The sequence below is a fragment of the Physeter macrocephalus genome, chromosome 9 (assembly GCF_002837175.3).
Source record: "Physeter macrocephalus isolate SW-GA chromosome 9, ASM283717v5, whole genome shotgun sequence".
NCBI classification, from domain to species: domain Eukaryota; kingdom Metazoa; phylum Chordata; class Mammalia; order Artiodactyla; family Physeteridae; genus Physeter; species Physeter macrocephalus.
Window position 1 is genome coordinate 31,758,859 of NC_041222.1, and position 16,363 is coordinate 31,775,221.

General features: G+C 36.5%; 2 long non-coding RNA genes across 4 annotated transcripts in view; one reads left to right on the top strand and one right to left on the bottom strand.

Moving 5' to 3' along the window:
- The window catches only part of LOC114486870 (uncharacterized), a 96,015-nt gene that overhangs the window by 66,662 nt on the left and 12,990 nt on the right, over positions 1 to 16,363 (top strand). For 2 of the 3 annotated variants that reach the window (XR_003681221.2, XR_003681220.2), the window contains exon 3: positions 11,947 to 12,100. The exons of the other annotated variant lie outside the window; for it this stretch is intronic. This is a non-coding gene — a long non-coding RNA (uncharacterized lncRNA). The remainder of the gene's footprint in view (positions 1 to 11,946; positions 12,101 to 16,363) is intronic. 3 annotated transcript variants of the gene reach the window in all.
- Positions 1 to 16,363, bottom strand: part of LOC129392414 (uncharacterized) — a 133,967-nt gene that overhangs the window by 37,648 nt on the left and 79,956 nt on the right. The window contains exon 2 of the long non-coding RNA XR_008618215.1: positions 14,615 to 14,698. This is a non-coding gene — a long non-coding RNA (uncharacterized lncRNA). The remainder of the gene's footprint in view (positions 1 to 14,614; positions 14,699 to 16,363) is intronic.

Below are 16,363 nucleotides of genomic sequence, written 5' to 3' on the forward strand. Positions count from 1 at the left end.
ATTTTTAATTTCATTTATTGTGTTGTTCATCTTTGTTTGTTTGCTCTTTAGTTCTTCTAGGTCCTTCTTAAACGTTTCTTGTATTTTCTCCATTCTATTTCCAAGATTTTGGATCATCTGTACTATCATTACTCTGAATTCTTTTTCAGGTAGATTGCCTATTTCCACTTCATTTGTTTGGTCTGGTGGGTTTTTACCTTGTGCCTTCATCTGCTGTGTATTTCTCTGTCGTCTCATTTTGCTTAACTTACTGTGTTTGGGGTCTCCTTTTCACAGGCTGCAGGTTTGTAGTTCCCGTTGTTTTTGGTGTCTGCCCCCCAGTGACTAAGGTTGTTTCAGTGGGTTGTGTAGGCTTCCTGGTGGAGGGGACTGGTGCCTGTGTTCTGATGGATGAGGCTGGATCTTGTCTTTCTGGTGGGCAGGACTGCAACCAGTGGTGTGTTTTGGGGTGTCTGTGAACTTAGTATGATTTTAGGCAGTCTCTCTGCTGGTGCCTGTGTCCTGATGGATGAGGCTGGAGCTTGTCTTTCTGGTGGGCAGGACTGCAACCAGTGGTGTGTTTTGGGGTGTCTGTGAACTTAGTATGATTTTAGGCAGTCTCTCTGCTAAGGGGGGGGTTGTGTTCCTTTCTTGCTAGTTGCTTGGCATGGGGTGTCCAACACTGGAGCTTGCTCGTCGTTGAGTGGAGCTGGGTCTTAGCACTGAGATGGAGATCTCTGGGAGAGCTCTCGCCGATTGATATTACGAGGGGCCAGGAGGTCTTTGGTGGACCAGTGTCCTGATCTCGGCTCTCCCACCTCAGAGACTCAGGCCTGACACCCAGCCAGAGTACCAAGACCCTGTCAGCCACACGGTCAAGTACGTGGGTAGTTTCTTGCCTTTTGGGAAGTCTAAGGTCTTCTGCCAGCATTCAGTAGGTGTTCTGTAGGAGTTATTCCACATGTAGATGTATTTTTGGTATATTTGTGGGGAGGAAGGTGATCTCCATGTCTTACTCCTCTGCCATCTTGAAGGTCCTCCAAGATATTCTTATATTCTTTTTGACTTAACCAGGTATCACCAAAATTAGCCAAATGTTGCAATGATGATTTTTTAAAATTGCATTGTTTCTAATATATATTTCTAAAGCATTCCTAAAAGTAAGGGATATTTATTAAAAATTTGATCTGATCCTTGCACACTGAATTTTTGTAGTTTATTCATAGTGCTCTCAGGCCACTCAGTCAGATAATTTAAATAAAACATTATAACAACATATATTCTCAATAGGCAATTAGTAAGCCATTCTATTTACAAATTTTTATTATTAAGAGCAATAAAAACATGATATATTATTATCTAGTCACAATTGTGCTTCTTACTGTAGCCCTTTAGAAAATGTGTATGTGTGCATGTATGTGGTCAATTATTTTTAGTTTTAGTTTTCAAAAGTGAAAACAAATATTGAAAAAAGGTTGCTTTTTATTTAAGACAGCCTTCCAAAAGTGATGCTCAGTTCAGTTAAGGAGACCATCTTATGGAGTTGTTGGAAGTAGTCAGTTTTAAATCTTAATTTATTCCTGTTTTCTGAAGAGAGACAGGGAAAAGGGGTTCCCATTTTGGCAAATGATTTGAATGTAATTATATGTAGCTACCACAGTGCTTTTTTTTCTTATTTGATCTTTTTTCTTTCCATTTTGGAAATTGTCCCTCTTCTATGTGTTTGGACTAAGAAGCACAAGTCTATCCCCAATCTTTACCAACCTCCCAACCTCCTCCCCACACCACCAAATTTTGGCATGTGACTCCCACTGGTTTAAATTATCCCTATTCTCTGGAAAGAATGGGGCATGTGATCCACATGGGAACAAAGTCATTTTGCAGTGATTCATACAGATCCTGGGTGTCTCTCAATAAGATTAAGGTTTCCAAACTAGGCAAGTGTGGAACTTCCAGAAGCCATCTTTGTCCCCCAGGGTAGAGTTCTCACCTGAGAACTGAGGTCAACTGGAAGGAAGGCTTAGTTGAGGTAGGCAGGTATATAAATAGATAGACTGGAAGTAGTGAGGGAGTGAGGAAGGAAGGAAAGAAGGGAGGGAGGGAGGGAGGGAGGGAGGGAGGGAGGGAGGGAGGGAGGGAGACAGAAACTAATTTGTGGCATATCTTGACCCTCTAAAGCACATAACATCAGATAACTAGCATAACAGATAACCCAGCAGACAACTAGAATATCCAGTCAAATGAGCTAATTTTCCATATTTTGGTTGCAACTCTCTCACCTAGAATAGAAAGAATTCTAATACACTTTCTAACCAAAAGCTAAAGATTAGCTAAATCCTATCTGGGAGTCACATCTCTCTTCCACTGAATGGAGGGCTGAGATTCAGTTTCTCAGTTACATTAGATGCTACACCAAAGCTGACCACAACTGTTCATACAGCTCTAATAGTCTTCATCTTCTGAGACATGAATAAAGTGACTCTCCTTCTAATTCTACCCACATATTGTCACTGGGTTGGTGAGAGCATGGGTCAGGAGCATCCTGTATTTCTTAATTTTAGATTTTATTGCTCCATTTATCTCCATAAAATATAAGATGCTCAAAATAATCTGATTTGATCTGCCACAGTAACCATAGACCTTGCTTTAAATAAAAGAATATGATTTATGTGTATATATTTATCTATATAGGTGTGCTTGGAAGGAAGGTATGGAAAATAGTTATTGACTGCTTTTATATTCACAATACAGCAGAGATTACCAGATTAGAAATTTCTCAAAGGAGAACCTCTCAAATGTCAATGTGTACACAAATCACCTATAAATTATTAAGCTGTAAATTCTGATTTACCATATCTGGAGTGGTGCCTAAGAGTCTCTGTTTCTAATAAGTTCCCCAGTGTTGGCAATACTGCTGGCCATGGGTCCACATTTTGAATAGTAAGGTTCTAGGAAACCTCATCCAGCCAAGGTGTGTGTACCAGAAATAAAGTCTCTGTTCGGGCTCTGTAAAGCAGCAGATCCAAGAGTGATGGATCTGATGGCATCAGTAAGTTGAAATATTCATAAATTTTTATTAATCCTATATGTCAGGAAGAGTAATATAATTTATTATATTACTCTATTATTGGTAGAGTCTACATTCTACAGAAGAGAAAAAACAACACACTGTAAAGAATAAATTTCGTGTTGCTTCTCTGACAGAAACCATAAAACTAGTCAATGATTTTGATGAGAAATTATGTCAGACAATTAAAAATTATACCTATTAATACCAGGAGAAGATAGGGATGTCAGGCTGAGTTACCTCTGAATATTGTCCTTGTGACTGTGGGACAAATTATTTTAGGAAGGAGTTCAGAGTAACTATCTAAATTTCCATCCTTGGACATTTGGAAATGCTGAGCAGATTCTGTATTTAAATGGTGAGGATGCCTACATTAATGGAAAGCTACAATCCATAATTACCAATCACTACTGTTTAATATTAAGACATGCACTTTCAATATTTTTCAATATTGAAAATCTTTGATAAAGAGCAACTCTTCCTTAACGGAAATTCCAAGAAATGGAAATCTCATCTTTTGTTGTCTGATCAATTTACTTTCACTTTTTTTTTTTTTGCAGAGATCTCGTGTGTATTTTTTTTGGCAGAAATGTGTTTCATTACTATTTGTATAGGAATATAAATATTTGTTTTTCACATTTACATTAAACTGAAATAAAGCAAATTCAATAAATATTTGTTGAACTGAATTAGAGTACACACACACCTTCTATCTATATATACACCATATTGGCTGAATGTTCCATTTTGGTTATTAATGTTTATCTTAGTCAAATCTCTAAATTGGCTGCATTAATTACTAAATACAAAACACTGTATCTTAGGCCAGGCAGGCTTCATTTGAAGCCATGGTAGCAAGGCCACCTGGTGGAGCCATGGGGGTGTGACCCTTGTCTGGCAGAGCTGCAGGGGCAGGACCTCAACCTCAGTGGGTCCAGAGGGCAGACCATCAAACCAAAGGGGATTATTCTCGAGCCTTAAGATCTAATGATATTTGCTATGCTAGGTTTTGGACTTGCTTGGGACCCATCACCCCTTTCTTCCTTCTGATTTCTCCCTTTTGGAATGGGAATGTCTATCCTGTACCTGTCCCACCATTATATTTTGGAAGCACATAATTTATCTGGTTTCACAGGTTCACAGCTGGAGAGGAATTTTGCTTCAGCATGAATCATACCTGGAGTCTCACCTATATCTGATTTAGATGACATTTAGATACTTTGGACAATAGAGTTGATGCCAGAGATTTGAGACTTCTGGGGCTGTTGGAATGGAATGAATGTATTTTCCACGCGAGAAGGACGTGTCTTTTGAGGGGCAAGGTATTTTATTACAGCAGCCTGAGCTAAGACCACATTTTCTTTGCAGTATCCTGAATTTCACCTTTGTTTGAAAACGATTGCTTAATTTTAGCACTGGTTGCCATCTAGAGAGACTAAAAAATTTCTAAACAATCAAGTCCTGCCTCCTTATTGTTTAATAATTTACCTCTCTTCTCACATTTTACTGCAGGCAGCAAGAAGAAACCAGGCAACATCTGCTCAGAAATTGCCTTTGTTAGATCACCCACTTCATTAGGAACATCTTCTTTTTCCAAATAATTGCAGATGACCGTGTTGCTAAACCTTTTGCCATTTCATTACAAGGATCCTTTTTCCTCCAGTTTCCAATAAAACTGTCCCTTGCTTCCTTTTGAGCCCTCGCTGGCAGCACCCTCAAAGTCCAGATTTCTACTACGTTTGATTTGAGATAATTTAGGCTTTCTCCAACACATTCCTAAAAAAATTTTCCAGCCTCCGTCCACTGCCTGGTTCCAAGCCACTCCCACATTTTGGATGTTTGTTGTGACAGCACTACACTTACAGGCACCAGGGTCTGTAGTAGTTATCCCTAATATCCCAAATTATCCCTAAGTTTTGTGCCTTAAAAACAACAATTTATTATCTCACAATATCTGTGTGTCAGTAACTTGGACATGGCTTAGTTGGGTACCTCTGGTACAGCAGGCTTCAATCAAGTTATTCACCAAGGCTACAATCATCTCAGGGTTCAACTAGGGGGGCATTCATTCTAAGCTCACTTATGTGGCCATTGGCAGGCCTCAGGTTCTCACTGCTAGTTGGTGAAACATTAGTTCCTTGACAATGTAGACCCCTCTACTGGGCAACTGAGGTGGGCTGATTAGTATCCCCTCCACATTCATGTCCACTTGGAAACTCAGAATGTGACCTTATAGGATCTTTGCAGATGTAATTCAGGTCAGATCATACTGGATTAGGGTGGGCCCTAAATCCAATGACTTGTGTCTTCTTAAGAGGAAAGGACACAGAGAGACACACAGAAAAGGCCATGATAAAGGCATCAAAGGATTCTTAATTTTTGTTACAATGTTTATGATCTCCAGTATTTTTGTCATTGTCTTTTAGGATTTCCATCTCTCTGTTTCCTTTGCCCATTTATTCTTGCACACTGTTCACTTTATCCATTAGAACTCTTTGCATATTAATCATAGTTGTTTTAAATTCCCTATCTAATAATTTGAAACTCCCTTCCATATCTGGTTCTGATGCTTTCTATGACTCTTCAAATTTTGTTTTTGCCCTTTGGTATGCCTTGTAATTTTCCCTTAATAGCCAGACATGATGTACCAGGTAGTAAGAACTGTTGCAAATAGGCCTTTAGTAATGACGTGGGAGGAGGGGAAGTGTTCTCTAGCGATTAGGTCTCAGTCCTTTAGTGAACCTAGGCCTGGGGACTATAAACTTACAAGTACTTCTCTTCCCCTCGCCCTGCTAAGGTGGGACAAAATGGCTAGAGCTGGCTTGATCTGAGAGTCCACTGGAGTTGCGTATTTCTCTTCTCTGGGTCAGTTAGGCTTTTATAATACCCCAGCAGGTTGGGCTCTGGCTAACTGATTTCCCCTGAGGGCAGGTCTTATTAAGAACAGAGTACTCTGGCATCTTTCCAAATTGTTCCTCTTCTCCTTTTTCTGCCAGAAGCATGAGGGAAGTTTTTGTCAATATTCACTCTGGGAACCTGGTTGAGCTCCTGGAGCTAAGTCTCACAATATTGTGCAGGGCCCCTATGACTGGGTCCCCTGGAGTTTTTAATTCTCAGACTTGTCCACACTAACCCTCCAGCAATCCATCAATTACAGTTGAGGAACCTGGCACTGGTTCCTGCACTGCTGGTGAGTCTGCTCCAGTAAGCCACGATTCACTGTATTTTCCTGTTTGTCTCTCCAGCCTTCTGGGCAGTGGTTTTCCCTGTGTCCTCCTCTCTCTTATAAATCCAAAAATTGTTGTCAATTTTTCAGTCTGTTCAGCTTTTACTTGTTAGAACAGAATGGAGACTTGCATGCTTTTTATGTGTGGAACTGGAAACCGGAAGTCTCTAATGTTGCTTTTAAGCTTTTTTAGGTGGTACTGAAGAGCATTTAGCTTAGGGCTTATTTTCACCTCCATTTCTCAGTTCTTTAATCAGTGCACCATGAATTTGAGAATTTGTTTTACTCCAGTTATTGGGAAAATAAATGATCCCAAGTCTGTGTGAGTTTTAGGAATTTTTCCCTCCCATCCTTTAGGTTCTTTCCCTGGCCTTGGATAGTTTCCTCATCAGTCCTCAAATAAAGACTCAAGGGGGACCCTCTGCAGATCTCTAAGGTTCTCTTCCTGTGAAGAAAAACAAAAACTTTTTCCTCTGTGGGATTCTGCCCTGCAAACTTACTTTAGTTTTCTTGGGTTATCCAGACTCCCAGCTCTATTTCTGCATTTCAGATCTCTGGGATCCCCTTCCTCATCCACGGAATTGAAATTTTCCAGACAGTATACTGACTCAAATACTGGACTTACCTCATTTTTTCCCTTCTCTCAGGAAACATTCTCTTTTGCCTGATGTACAATATCTTTAAAATGTTATAACATTTTTTGCAGTTTTTTTAGTTGCTTTAGACAGGAGTAACTATGATCCTTATTAACTCCATCTTGCCTGGAGGCAAAGTCGCCATGTTGAATTTTTAATGCCTAAATCATATCATGAAGTGACGTGTGCTGATTTCTAGATTTAACCCTCGTCAACAATTCCCATATTATTTCTTAGGGTATGTTAAGTAACTTTCTCATGTATTGTTCGGATAAATTACCTCATATTCTTTTGCCTACCGGCACTGCTAAGAAATTTTTCTAGCCTTTTAAGTAATTAGATCACTCTTCTAAAGATTGGCCTTTCATCCTAATTTCAGATACCATAATTGACTGTACATTTCAAGGGTACCTATTAGATGTTCTCAGTATAGTAAAATAGAGATTATCTTGCAACTAAGAAGTCTAGAAGCTTTCTCAGAGCGCCTTACAATTCATAGGTACGGTTACGATTCTGTTCTGCCCAGCATCTGGCTTGTTGCCATGTGTCGGGGCAAACCTATTTACTTTCATGGTAGACAATGCTACCATCAAAAATGAAGCTCCAGGGCTTCCCTGGTGGTGCAGTGGTTGAGAGTCCGCCTGCTGATGCAGGGCACACGGGTTCGTGCCCCGGTCCGGGAGGATCCCACATGCCGCGGAGCGGCTGGGCCCGTGAGCCATGGCCGCTGAGCCTGCGCGTCTGGAGCCTGTGCTCCTCAGCTGGAGAGGCCACAACAGTGAGAGGCCCGCGTATCGCAAAAAAAAAAAAAAAGAAGCTCCATTTATCCTGTAATTTTAAAATAAAAACAAAACTTCAACTAGGCCAAAGAGTAAGGGTTATTTTTTGTTTTTTTCTTTTTTTTTCTTTAACCTAGTTCTAAAACTTTTTGAAATCATTATTTCTTGTCCCTGGATTAAACTGTCTCAGAATGATTGACAGTGGGACATTAATACTCTCTGTAAAGGAGTATGGTTACATCTCACTCATATCACAAATAAAACCATCACACAATATCTGACATCATAAGAACATTTTCAAAAGTCCTGTTAGGGCTGTGTGATCATCATTCTAGATCTTTCTGAAAAGTTCTCCCTTGTCATTAGGTTTGTATGACTTTAGGAAAGTCCTTAAGTTTTCAGAGCCCATCTGATATTCTACAAATACCCATTCAAATAAGAACTTACATAATTCCCTAAGTTTAAATAACAATTTACAGATGCAAGATAGTCTAAATCCAAATTTGAAAAAGAAATTTATCCTAAAAGAAACAATCTAAGTATAAACTTATAAATAGACTCTTAATTTTTATTAATGAACAAATGACTTAAGATTTATTCTCTTCCACGGCACCCCAATACACATAAATATTTTACATCATTTTATCTTACTTGACTATTAGAATCAAGATTTTGTTTCTCAGAAGTGTCAGATTTAAGTAAAATTCTTAAAGAAATTTGTTTTAATGAACTTTATTTCTATCTGACTGAATAATAAACAAACCTAAATGTCTTTATAACTAGACACTCATCCCAATGTTTGCTACATTATTTATTTCTCTGAGAAGAATTATTTATAAAGTGTGTCATTTCTTTTTTTTTTTTTTTGGTTCATGGAAATATTATTGTAGTAACAATCATGTTAAGTGTCTATGATTTATTGTGAATATAATGACCATTATTATATATTGCCCAAACAAGGAATGAAAAATGGTGTTAATAATTACACCAAAATATAAATTGAGACATGTAGTCATTTTTAGATCTTAGAAATTGAGGTGTATGGTCATTTTTAGTATACAATGTGGTATAAAGTACTAAATATCATAAGTGATAGCAATCATATTTGGTTTTTGTTTGGCTCTTTATCTTACCTCTCAAACAAAAACATCATCATTTTAAGCTAATAAGAACCAACTGATATAATCTCCATAGATTTATTTGTTCTACTCTTTGTAGTACTTAGTGGCATCTACATAAATTTTCTCAGATTCCCTTTGAAGAAAGAAATATATTAATATAAATGGATTATTTTCATATGGAATTATAATATTTAATGTACCCATTTTAACTTTAGATAACTAGGAAATTTGGAGAATTTTAAGGGAAATTCTGCTGTCTCCAGGATTTCATTGACCAACCAATCAATGATAAAATCTCAATGATAAAGCCATATTTATTCTTTAATTATCTATATAAATTATTTATTAACCAGTGTGAGTGACACTGAGTTCTCAAAACGGCCCTTCCCAAGAAGCCAGAGTAAATTCTTTATTGAAAATAGGAGAAAATGACTGAACATTGCTATCCCAGTGTATTTTACCAATTTTCATGCTCAAGTAATTTAACCACAAAAAAGGACCTGAAAATAACAATGGTTAATACTATTGTTTCCTTTCTAGAGCATGTAGTTTAGATAGCAAATAATCTTGGGAACACTGTACTGGGTTTCTTTAATACCAGTTTGGCACATTAAAAGTGTTATCCATGGAACGCTGAATAAGACACTTCCTCATGACAGTGTTTCTTTAGATCCCTCATAACTTTTTCTATTTCCCAGAGATATGGAAATAGCAACAACAACAAAAAAATGTGTTGGCATTCAACTTCTATTTACTTCTTAGATTTTCAAGATGGTATCTTTCACTAACTAGCCTCAGGGTGCAACTGTAATAAGTAAAGAATACAATAAATTAAAATGCTCAAAAAAACAGCTTAGAGCAATATTAAAACAGCATGACAAGAATCATTAAAATAGTGAATATCCATTATATCTTGCTGCATCATTGCATCTGGCAATCTGGGAACATTCTTTTGCATGATTTTGTATAAGGTCAACATATGGAGAATTTATCAAACAATTTCTAGTCAGCACTCAATAAGTGCATGTTGGGTTAGTGAATAAATACGTAAATAAATGTTTAAACATTCAAGGACAAGAATGGAAAGGAAAAAGTTTTATATAGTGACTAGATGCCTTAAGGAAAATGATACCCTAGTTTTCAAAGAGAATGAAGTATTGATTTGTATCAGTGAATATTTTACTTCAGTTAAATTTTAATAAATTAGAAATACATACTAATCTTATTACTGATTGGAATATTTTATGTGATATATTTTCTTCAAGGGAAAAATAACAGCAGGAACAATGATCTATTTGTAGCATTTTACAGTTTTAATCACACTTGTCTTAGAAATAAGTAAAAAACAATATTATGAAAAAAGGCATAAAATGTTTTGATTTAATGCAGAAATAATCAAACATATTATGAAAGAGAAAGAATGAAAAGCAAAAGATTAATGTTGTATAGGCTAATTCTATACAACATTAATTTTAAATGTCTGTATTTTAGATAATATATATATATTTTTTTCTTTTTGAATCATACTGAATTTATTGATACAGGGCCACTAACCAGAGATTCTGGATTCAATGTTTTAGCTGAATCAATTAGGAAGGGCTCTAACAAGTTGGTTGGTTGGTCAATTGGCCAGATCCAAAAGGTAGCCTACATTAAATTAAGTTGAAATGCCATGTTATATTGTAGAGGAAGGTATCTGAAGGCTTAAGGAGATTGCAGTGTTAGAGTATATTTATCCATTAAGACCTTCTCTCCAACCCTGGAAGGACACAACTTTCACAACAGCTGTGAAAAATAAATTTGTGGGGAGCCCCAGCATCCTTGAAAAGCTTTATGGTCTCTCTTCTCTTTTTTTAAATTTTTTAAAATCTTAATTTTATTGGAGTATAGTTGATTTACAATGTGTTAGTTTCAGCTGTACAGCAAAGTGATTCAGTTATACATACACATATATTCATTCTTTTGTATAGCCAAGACATGGAAGCAACCTAAATGTCCATTGACAGAGGAATAGATAAAGAAGATGTGGTACATGTATACAATGGAACATTACTCAGCCATAAAAAAGAATGAAATAATGCCATTTGCAGCAACATGGATGGACCCAGAGATTATCATACTAAATGAAGTCAGAGAGAGAAAGACAAATATCATATATCACTCATATGTGGAATCTGATTTTTAAAAATGATATGAATGAACTTATTTACAAAACAGAAACAGACTTAGAGATATTGAAAACAAACTTATGGTTACCAAAGGGGAAACGCTGGGGGGAAGGATAAATCAGGAGCTTGGGATGAACATATATACACTACTATATATAAGATAGATAACCAACAAGGATCTACTGTATAGCACAGGGAACTCTTCTCAATATTCTGTGATAGCTTATATGAGAAAAGAACCTATAAAAGAATGTAATATATCTTAAAATTAATACAAAATTAAATATTAAATTATACTTAATAGATTGAGTCTAGATAATGATCCACCACTCCCTTCACATAATTAGGATGCTCTCTTTCCAAATCTGTGCTCAAATTCTTTTCCATAGTTTCTATATATCATAATACTTGCACTTCCCCTTTGAAACACTCATCTACCCATCACACTAAAATTATTTTCCATTGTCTAATTCACTAGACTACAAGCTTAATTAGCCCAGCTGCATTATTCTTTTGTTCACCACTATATCACACTGATTAGAAAGTCCTCAGCATATTTGGGTTCAATAGTGATTGGCTGTATAAATATTTACCTGCTATAGGGCTCAGAAATCCTGGGGCTCCTGAATATCACAATGTAATAATCTCCCTGAACTCTCCCTTTTCTTACTGCAAGATGCCAGGAATGTCCAAAGAGGAGATGATCACCAAGACAGAGGTAGAGGAATGAGCACTAGAAAGAAGTTGCAGAGCGAAATGCTAGGTTCAAAAGCTATGAAAACTTAGATTTAAAACCAGTTGAAAAGGAAGATACAATTGCTTCTTCCTGCAGCCAATAAAAAATAGACAATCAACAGAGGAAAAAGAGAAACAAAAATGTGTCAAAGATGCAATTCAGAAAAATCAGGCTTACTCAAGAAACTATATGGACCATTGTGAAATGCATTACTGATCTACTTTCTCTAAAACAGCCTTTGAAAAGCTGATTTGAGTCCATCACTAGCACCTCTCCATCTCAGAATGTTGTCGTCATGGCTGTCCCTGATGTCTCCAAGGTCTTCATTGGCACAGTGCTAGAATCAGCACTGGCTGTGTTTGAGAAGTGGGAAGGTGCTACAGAAGCATGTGAGTGATGGCATTTACAGACTAAAGTCTAAAGGGGGGGGGGCGGTAAATCCTCAGTTCACAGCACGATAGTATAATCCAGCATACCAAATTCTAGGAAGGCGTATTACTAATAGATTAACATACTGACTGTTGTTCTATAAACTGAGCTATTCTTCACTTGAACGTACCAGTCCTGTAAGAATAAAATGACCTGGTCTCCTCCAAAACTCTGATAAATATCGGGTCTAGCAATTCATATTTGCTTTGGTGAAACTTAATTCAATGTGGGGCCTTTTAACTCAATTTGGGGCTTTGGGCTACTGAGAAGAGGAAATATTCATGAGCTTTGAACAGCCTACATTAAGGAGACAGTCAAAGCTCTTCTAAGGGAGCTTTTATAGGTTTCTCATTGAAATCTCAATTTTATATGATTTAACTATGTTGTATTTCTATCTGTGGTTTCAGTAAGGAAAAGAACCCCAAAATTTTGGCTTGCAATACTCTATCATGGATAATGCAGCATTAGCACAAGAACTATTAGAATAGTTCATACTACTTTAAAAAAGACTGAGTAAAGCAAATTGAGTATATGGAAAGCACCTGGACTAGATTATATGTTTGAAAATGTATTATAAAAATGTTCAAAATAGTTCTTTGCAATTTCTATTCACTTGTGTGAAGAATACATCCATCTTCATGTATTCATAAGCAGAAGCACATATCTTGACATATCTTGGTGTTCATATTTCAGAAAAACACAGAGAAACCCACTTGAGCTCTTTTTATGCTTCCACTGGTCTCATTTCCACATCCCTAAAGTACCGTTCAAAATGTCACTTGTGGATTTATAAAGTGGTAAACATTCAACCATAAAAGGTTGAATTAAAAAGGGCTGTTTTTGCAGATGTTAGCAGTGTCCCGTCATAACCGCTGGTGCTCACTCTCCAATATATGTCAAATGCTTCTTTCTTCTATCACCTGTGACTCTCTGCCCTGGTGATTCTGTGGGCACAGAAGCATGCTCACTTCACTCACGGGTCAGACTGCGAGTTCTGGGAGGCAGGCTAGACAACTAACACTCTTGAGAACAACCCTCCAACCATGAGGAACAGGAGTATAAATAATTATACCATCTTCCTCACGCTTTTAGTGAGATTGCTCTAAGGCATGTTGTATGTCGTCTCCCAGAAGTCTCCCTCAGGACTGTGCCTCAACTACCCACCTACTTGTTCACAGCCCCATACAAGCTTTCTTTCTCTGTCTCACTGCCCCATCCTCCTACTGGTGCTTCCTGGAATCAGTTCCCAAATAAACATTTTGTACTCACTCACATCCTTATTTCAAAGTTTATCTTCTGGGGAGGAGAACCCACAGCACTTAGGAAATGTGATCTTTAAAAGTAAAGAACCTTGAGATTTCCCTGGAAGTCCAGTGGTTAAGACTTCATGCTTCCAATGCAGGCGTGCAGGTTTGATCCCTGGTCAAGGAACTAAGATCCCACATGGCATACAGCATGGCAAAAAATAAAAATAAAAAAAATTAAAAGTAAAGAACCTAGTAAGCCTAGAGAAGGGAACTGAAGAAAAGAAATAACCACAAGGTGAGGAAATGGCCAGACTGAAATACAGTACAAATTAAAGAGCAGGGAGAGAAAACAGAATGGAAAATAATAAATATAAGAAGAGAAAGAAGTTCTGGAGAAGGAAACAAAAATGAAAGGCAAAGAGGTTGATAAATTAAGAGAAAAAAAAGAAAAAGAAAAGCAAGAGAGAGAGAGTAAAATCTGGGATGGCAGGGGGGACAGAACAAAATGGTTGGTCACTAATTCCTTTCACCTGTAGTTTTCTTAGCTTTTTTGTTCTGGCCAGGAAACTGAGTGATCCAGCTACTATAGTTCCTAAGAGGCTGGGAGAGAGGGTAAGAATAGCTCGTGCTCATGGTAGTTTGAGGGGAACCTAAGAACAAGCATCAAGTATGAAAGAGGGTACAAGCATCAAACCAGAAATGTGTGTTTAATGTTTATATCACAGAAAGAAGTAGTAATGAAGTATCAGTGCACAGGAAACTGAGGAAGATGAGTCCAAGGGATGTCAAATTGGCCTAACGGCAATGACAGGCTAGCCTAAGCAAATCCCAGAAAAACTGGTAACGAGATGCACTAGGCTTTAATTCCTGTGGAAAAGAACTATCTCTTGTTTCTCCAAGACACTGGACATTTGTTTCTCCAAGACATTGGACATTTGTTTTCCTTACCCGTGGGTAAACAGGTAACAGTGGAATTGCAGAGTCTTAAGGTAAGCAGATGTTTGCCTTTATAAGAAACTACCAATGAGTTTTCCAAAATGGTTATACCATTTTACACTCCAACCAGTAAATGTCTGAGCATTCCCGTTGCTTCACATCTGTACCAACATTTGGTATTGTCTTTTAATTTTAGCTATGGTAGTTGTTGTAAACTGATATTTCACAATAAAAATGTTAAAGATAACATTTGCATGTTAAGATCACATCATGTGTTTGTCAGTTACTTACATATCTTCTTTCATGAAGTGTTTATTCAAAATTTTTCTTCTTCATTATCGTTTTCCTCTTCCCATTGGTGAGAAGACATAAGCTCTGTGAAAATAAAGCAAATCTTTTTCACTATATACCACAATAAATGTTACTTTCAAAGGTAATCACATTGTGCAAAAAGTGAGTTTTTCATTTAAGTTGATATGAAACACCTTTAATGGCAAAATGGTTTGTTGCAGATGCACAGTGTTTTAAAAGCTTTTAAAGACGGTGCAATGTATGTATTGGTATAACAGAGAAATAAATTCTTGAATAATTTCTAGATTTCCAGGGGCCTGATTCATGCAAATAGTAGTTTTCATTTCTTAAATCTGACAAAATAAAGAAATCTCAATAGTTATTGCTTATCTATTTCACAAATTTAACATATAGCTCCATTATTCAATGCCTGAGGGTCTCTTAAACATATGTTGTTTCTTATTTTCTTTAATAAAGAATAGACAAATAAGCTACCTCCTTACCATACTATCAGCATGAAAAAATACTGTAGCTATTTTATTTAAATTATACAGTCCCTAAACATCAGATATTGTGGAAATATTAGGATGAGAATTGTTACATAAAGTATACTCTCAACAAAGTGTGTCAGCTTTATATATAGGTTACAGTTTTCTAACAGCTTCCCCAAAATATACAAGAATATAAAAATCTCATATATCTCATCACATTCTAACCAACATTGAACTGATGAAAGATCAAATCTAAAATCATGGGCTTTTAGAGATGAACTGAACCCAAAGGATTCTTCAGCACCCACCATGCTGCTCAAATATTTGACACTTGTATACCAAAGGACTTGGTAGAACATGAACTGATACACTTAAATATATTTTTAAAAAGATTAATAACTGTAAAAATTACCTTGATATTTAAGTAACAATTTCACATCAATGAAAGGATTTACATAACTGTACTTTTTGATTCAATGAATCACTTTTGAGCCACAACCAACGTAACACAATAATGATGAAAAATGCATATTTTACAGACTTAAGCAATAAAGTGTAAATGATGTCAAAATGTTTTGAATGTAAACTGCAACTTAAATTTACATTGAAAAGAAGTTAATGTCAAAATTCTTAAAGCACATGCCCAAGCCTTAAGAATTTCATGATTAAGACTATAATGGAATTTCTTTCTAAATCATTATGAATTTTATATTTCAAAAATTTTGCAATGCACATGAACAAAACTGTTTGCTTTTTCTTTCTCTGACACTACCAAACTTTCTGGTAGCACATAGCCTGTTATATCATAGTTTAATACTTGATGGTTTTAAAATTATTCAAATAAGAGAACTCTTAAGAAGTAGAATGTGATTAAAAGCCATTTTATTCAGCAAAGAGCCAGTAAGTGTTGAATATTCTCTGACTGGTATAAAGAAGATGAAAAAAAAAGTTTTAACCACTGAACAGAGATGGCAAAATGTTTCATCTCGAATATCAACTCTCATTAGTTGATGGTAACTGATTGGAGTACCATATAGAGACAGATTGAAAGTTTTGTCCAAGATTGGAAGGAAAGAATGACATGGTTTATTAACAATGGATATTTTGAGCATGGGAATGGGGAATAAATACCACGTGTGCTGGCTCTGTTTTATAATCTCGTATGCTCTCTTTATGTAGATAAAAGTGGAAATGACACCAAATATTGGGGTCTTTGACCCTAATATCTCATTCTTCTCCTTTTTTTTTTTTTTTTTTT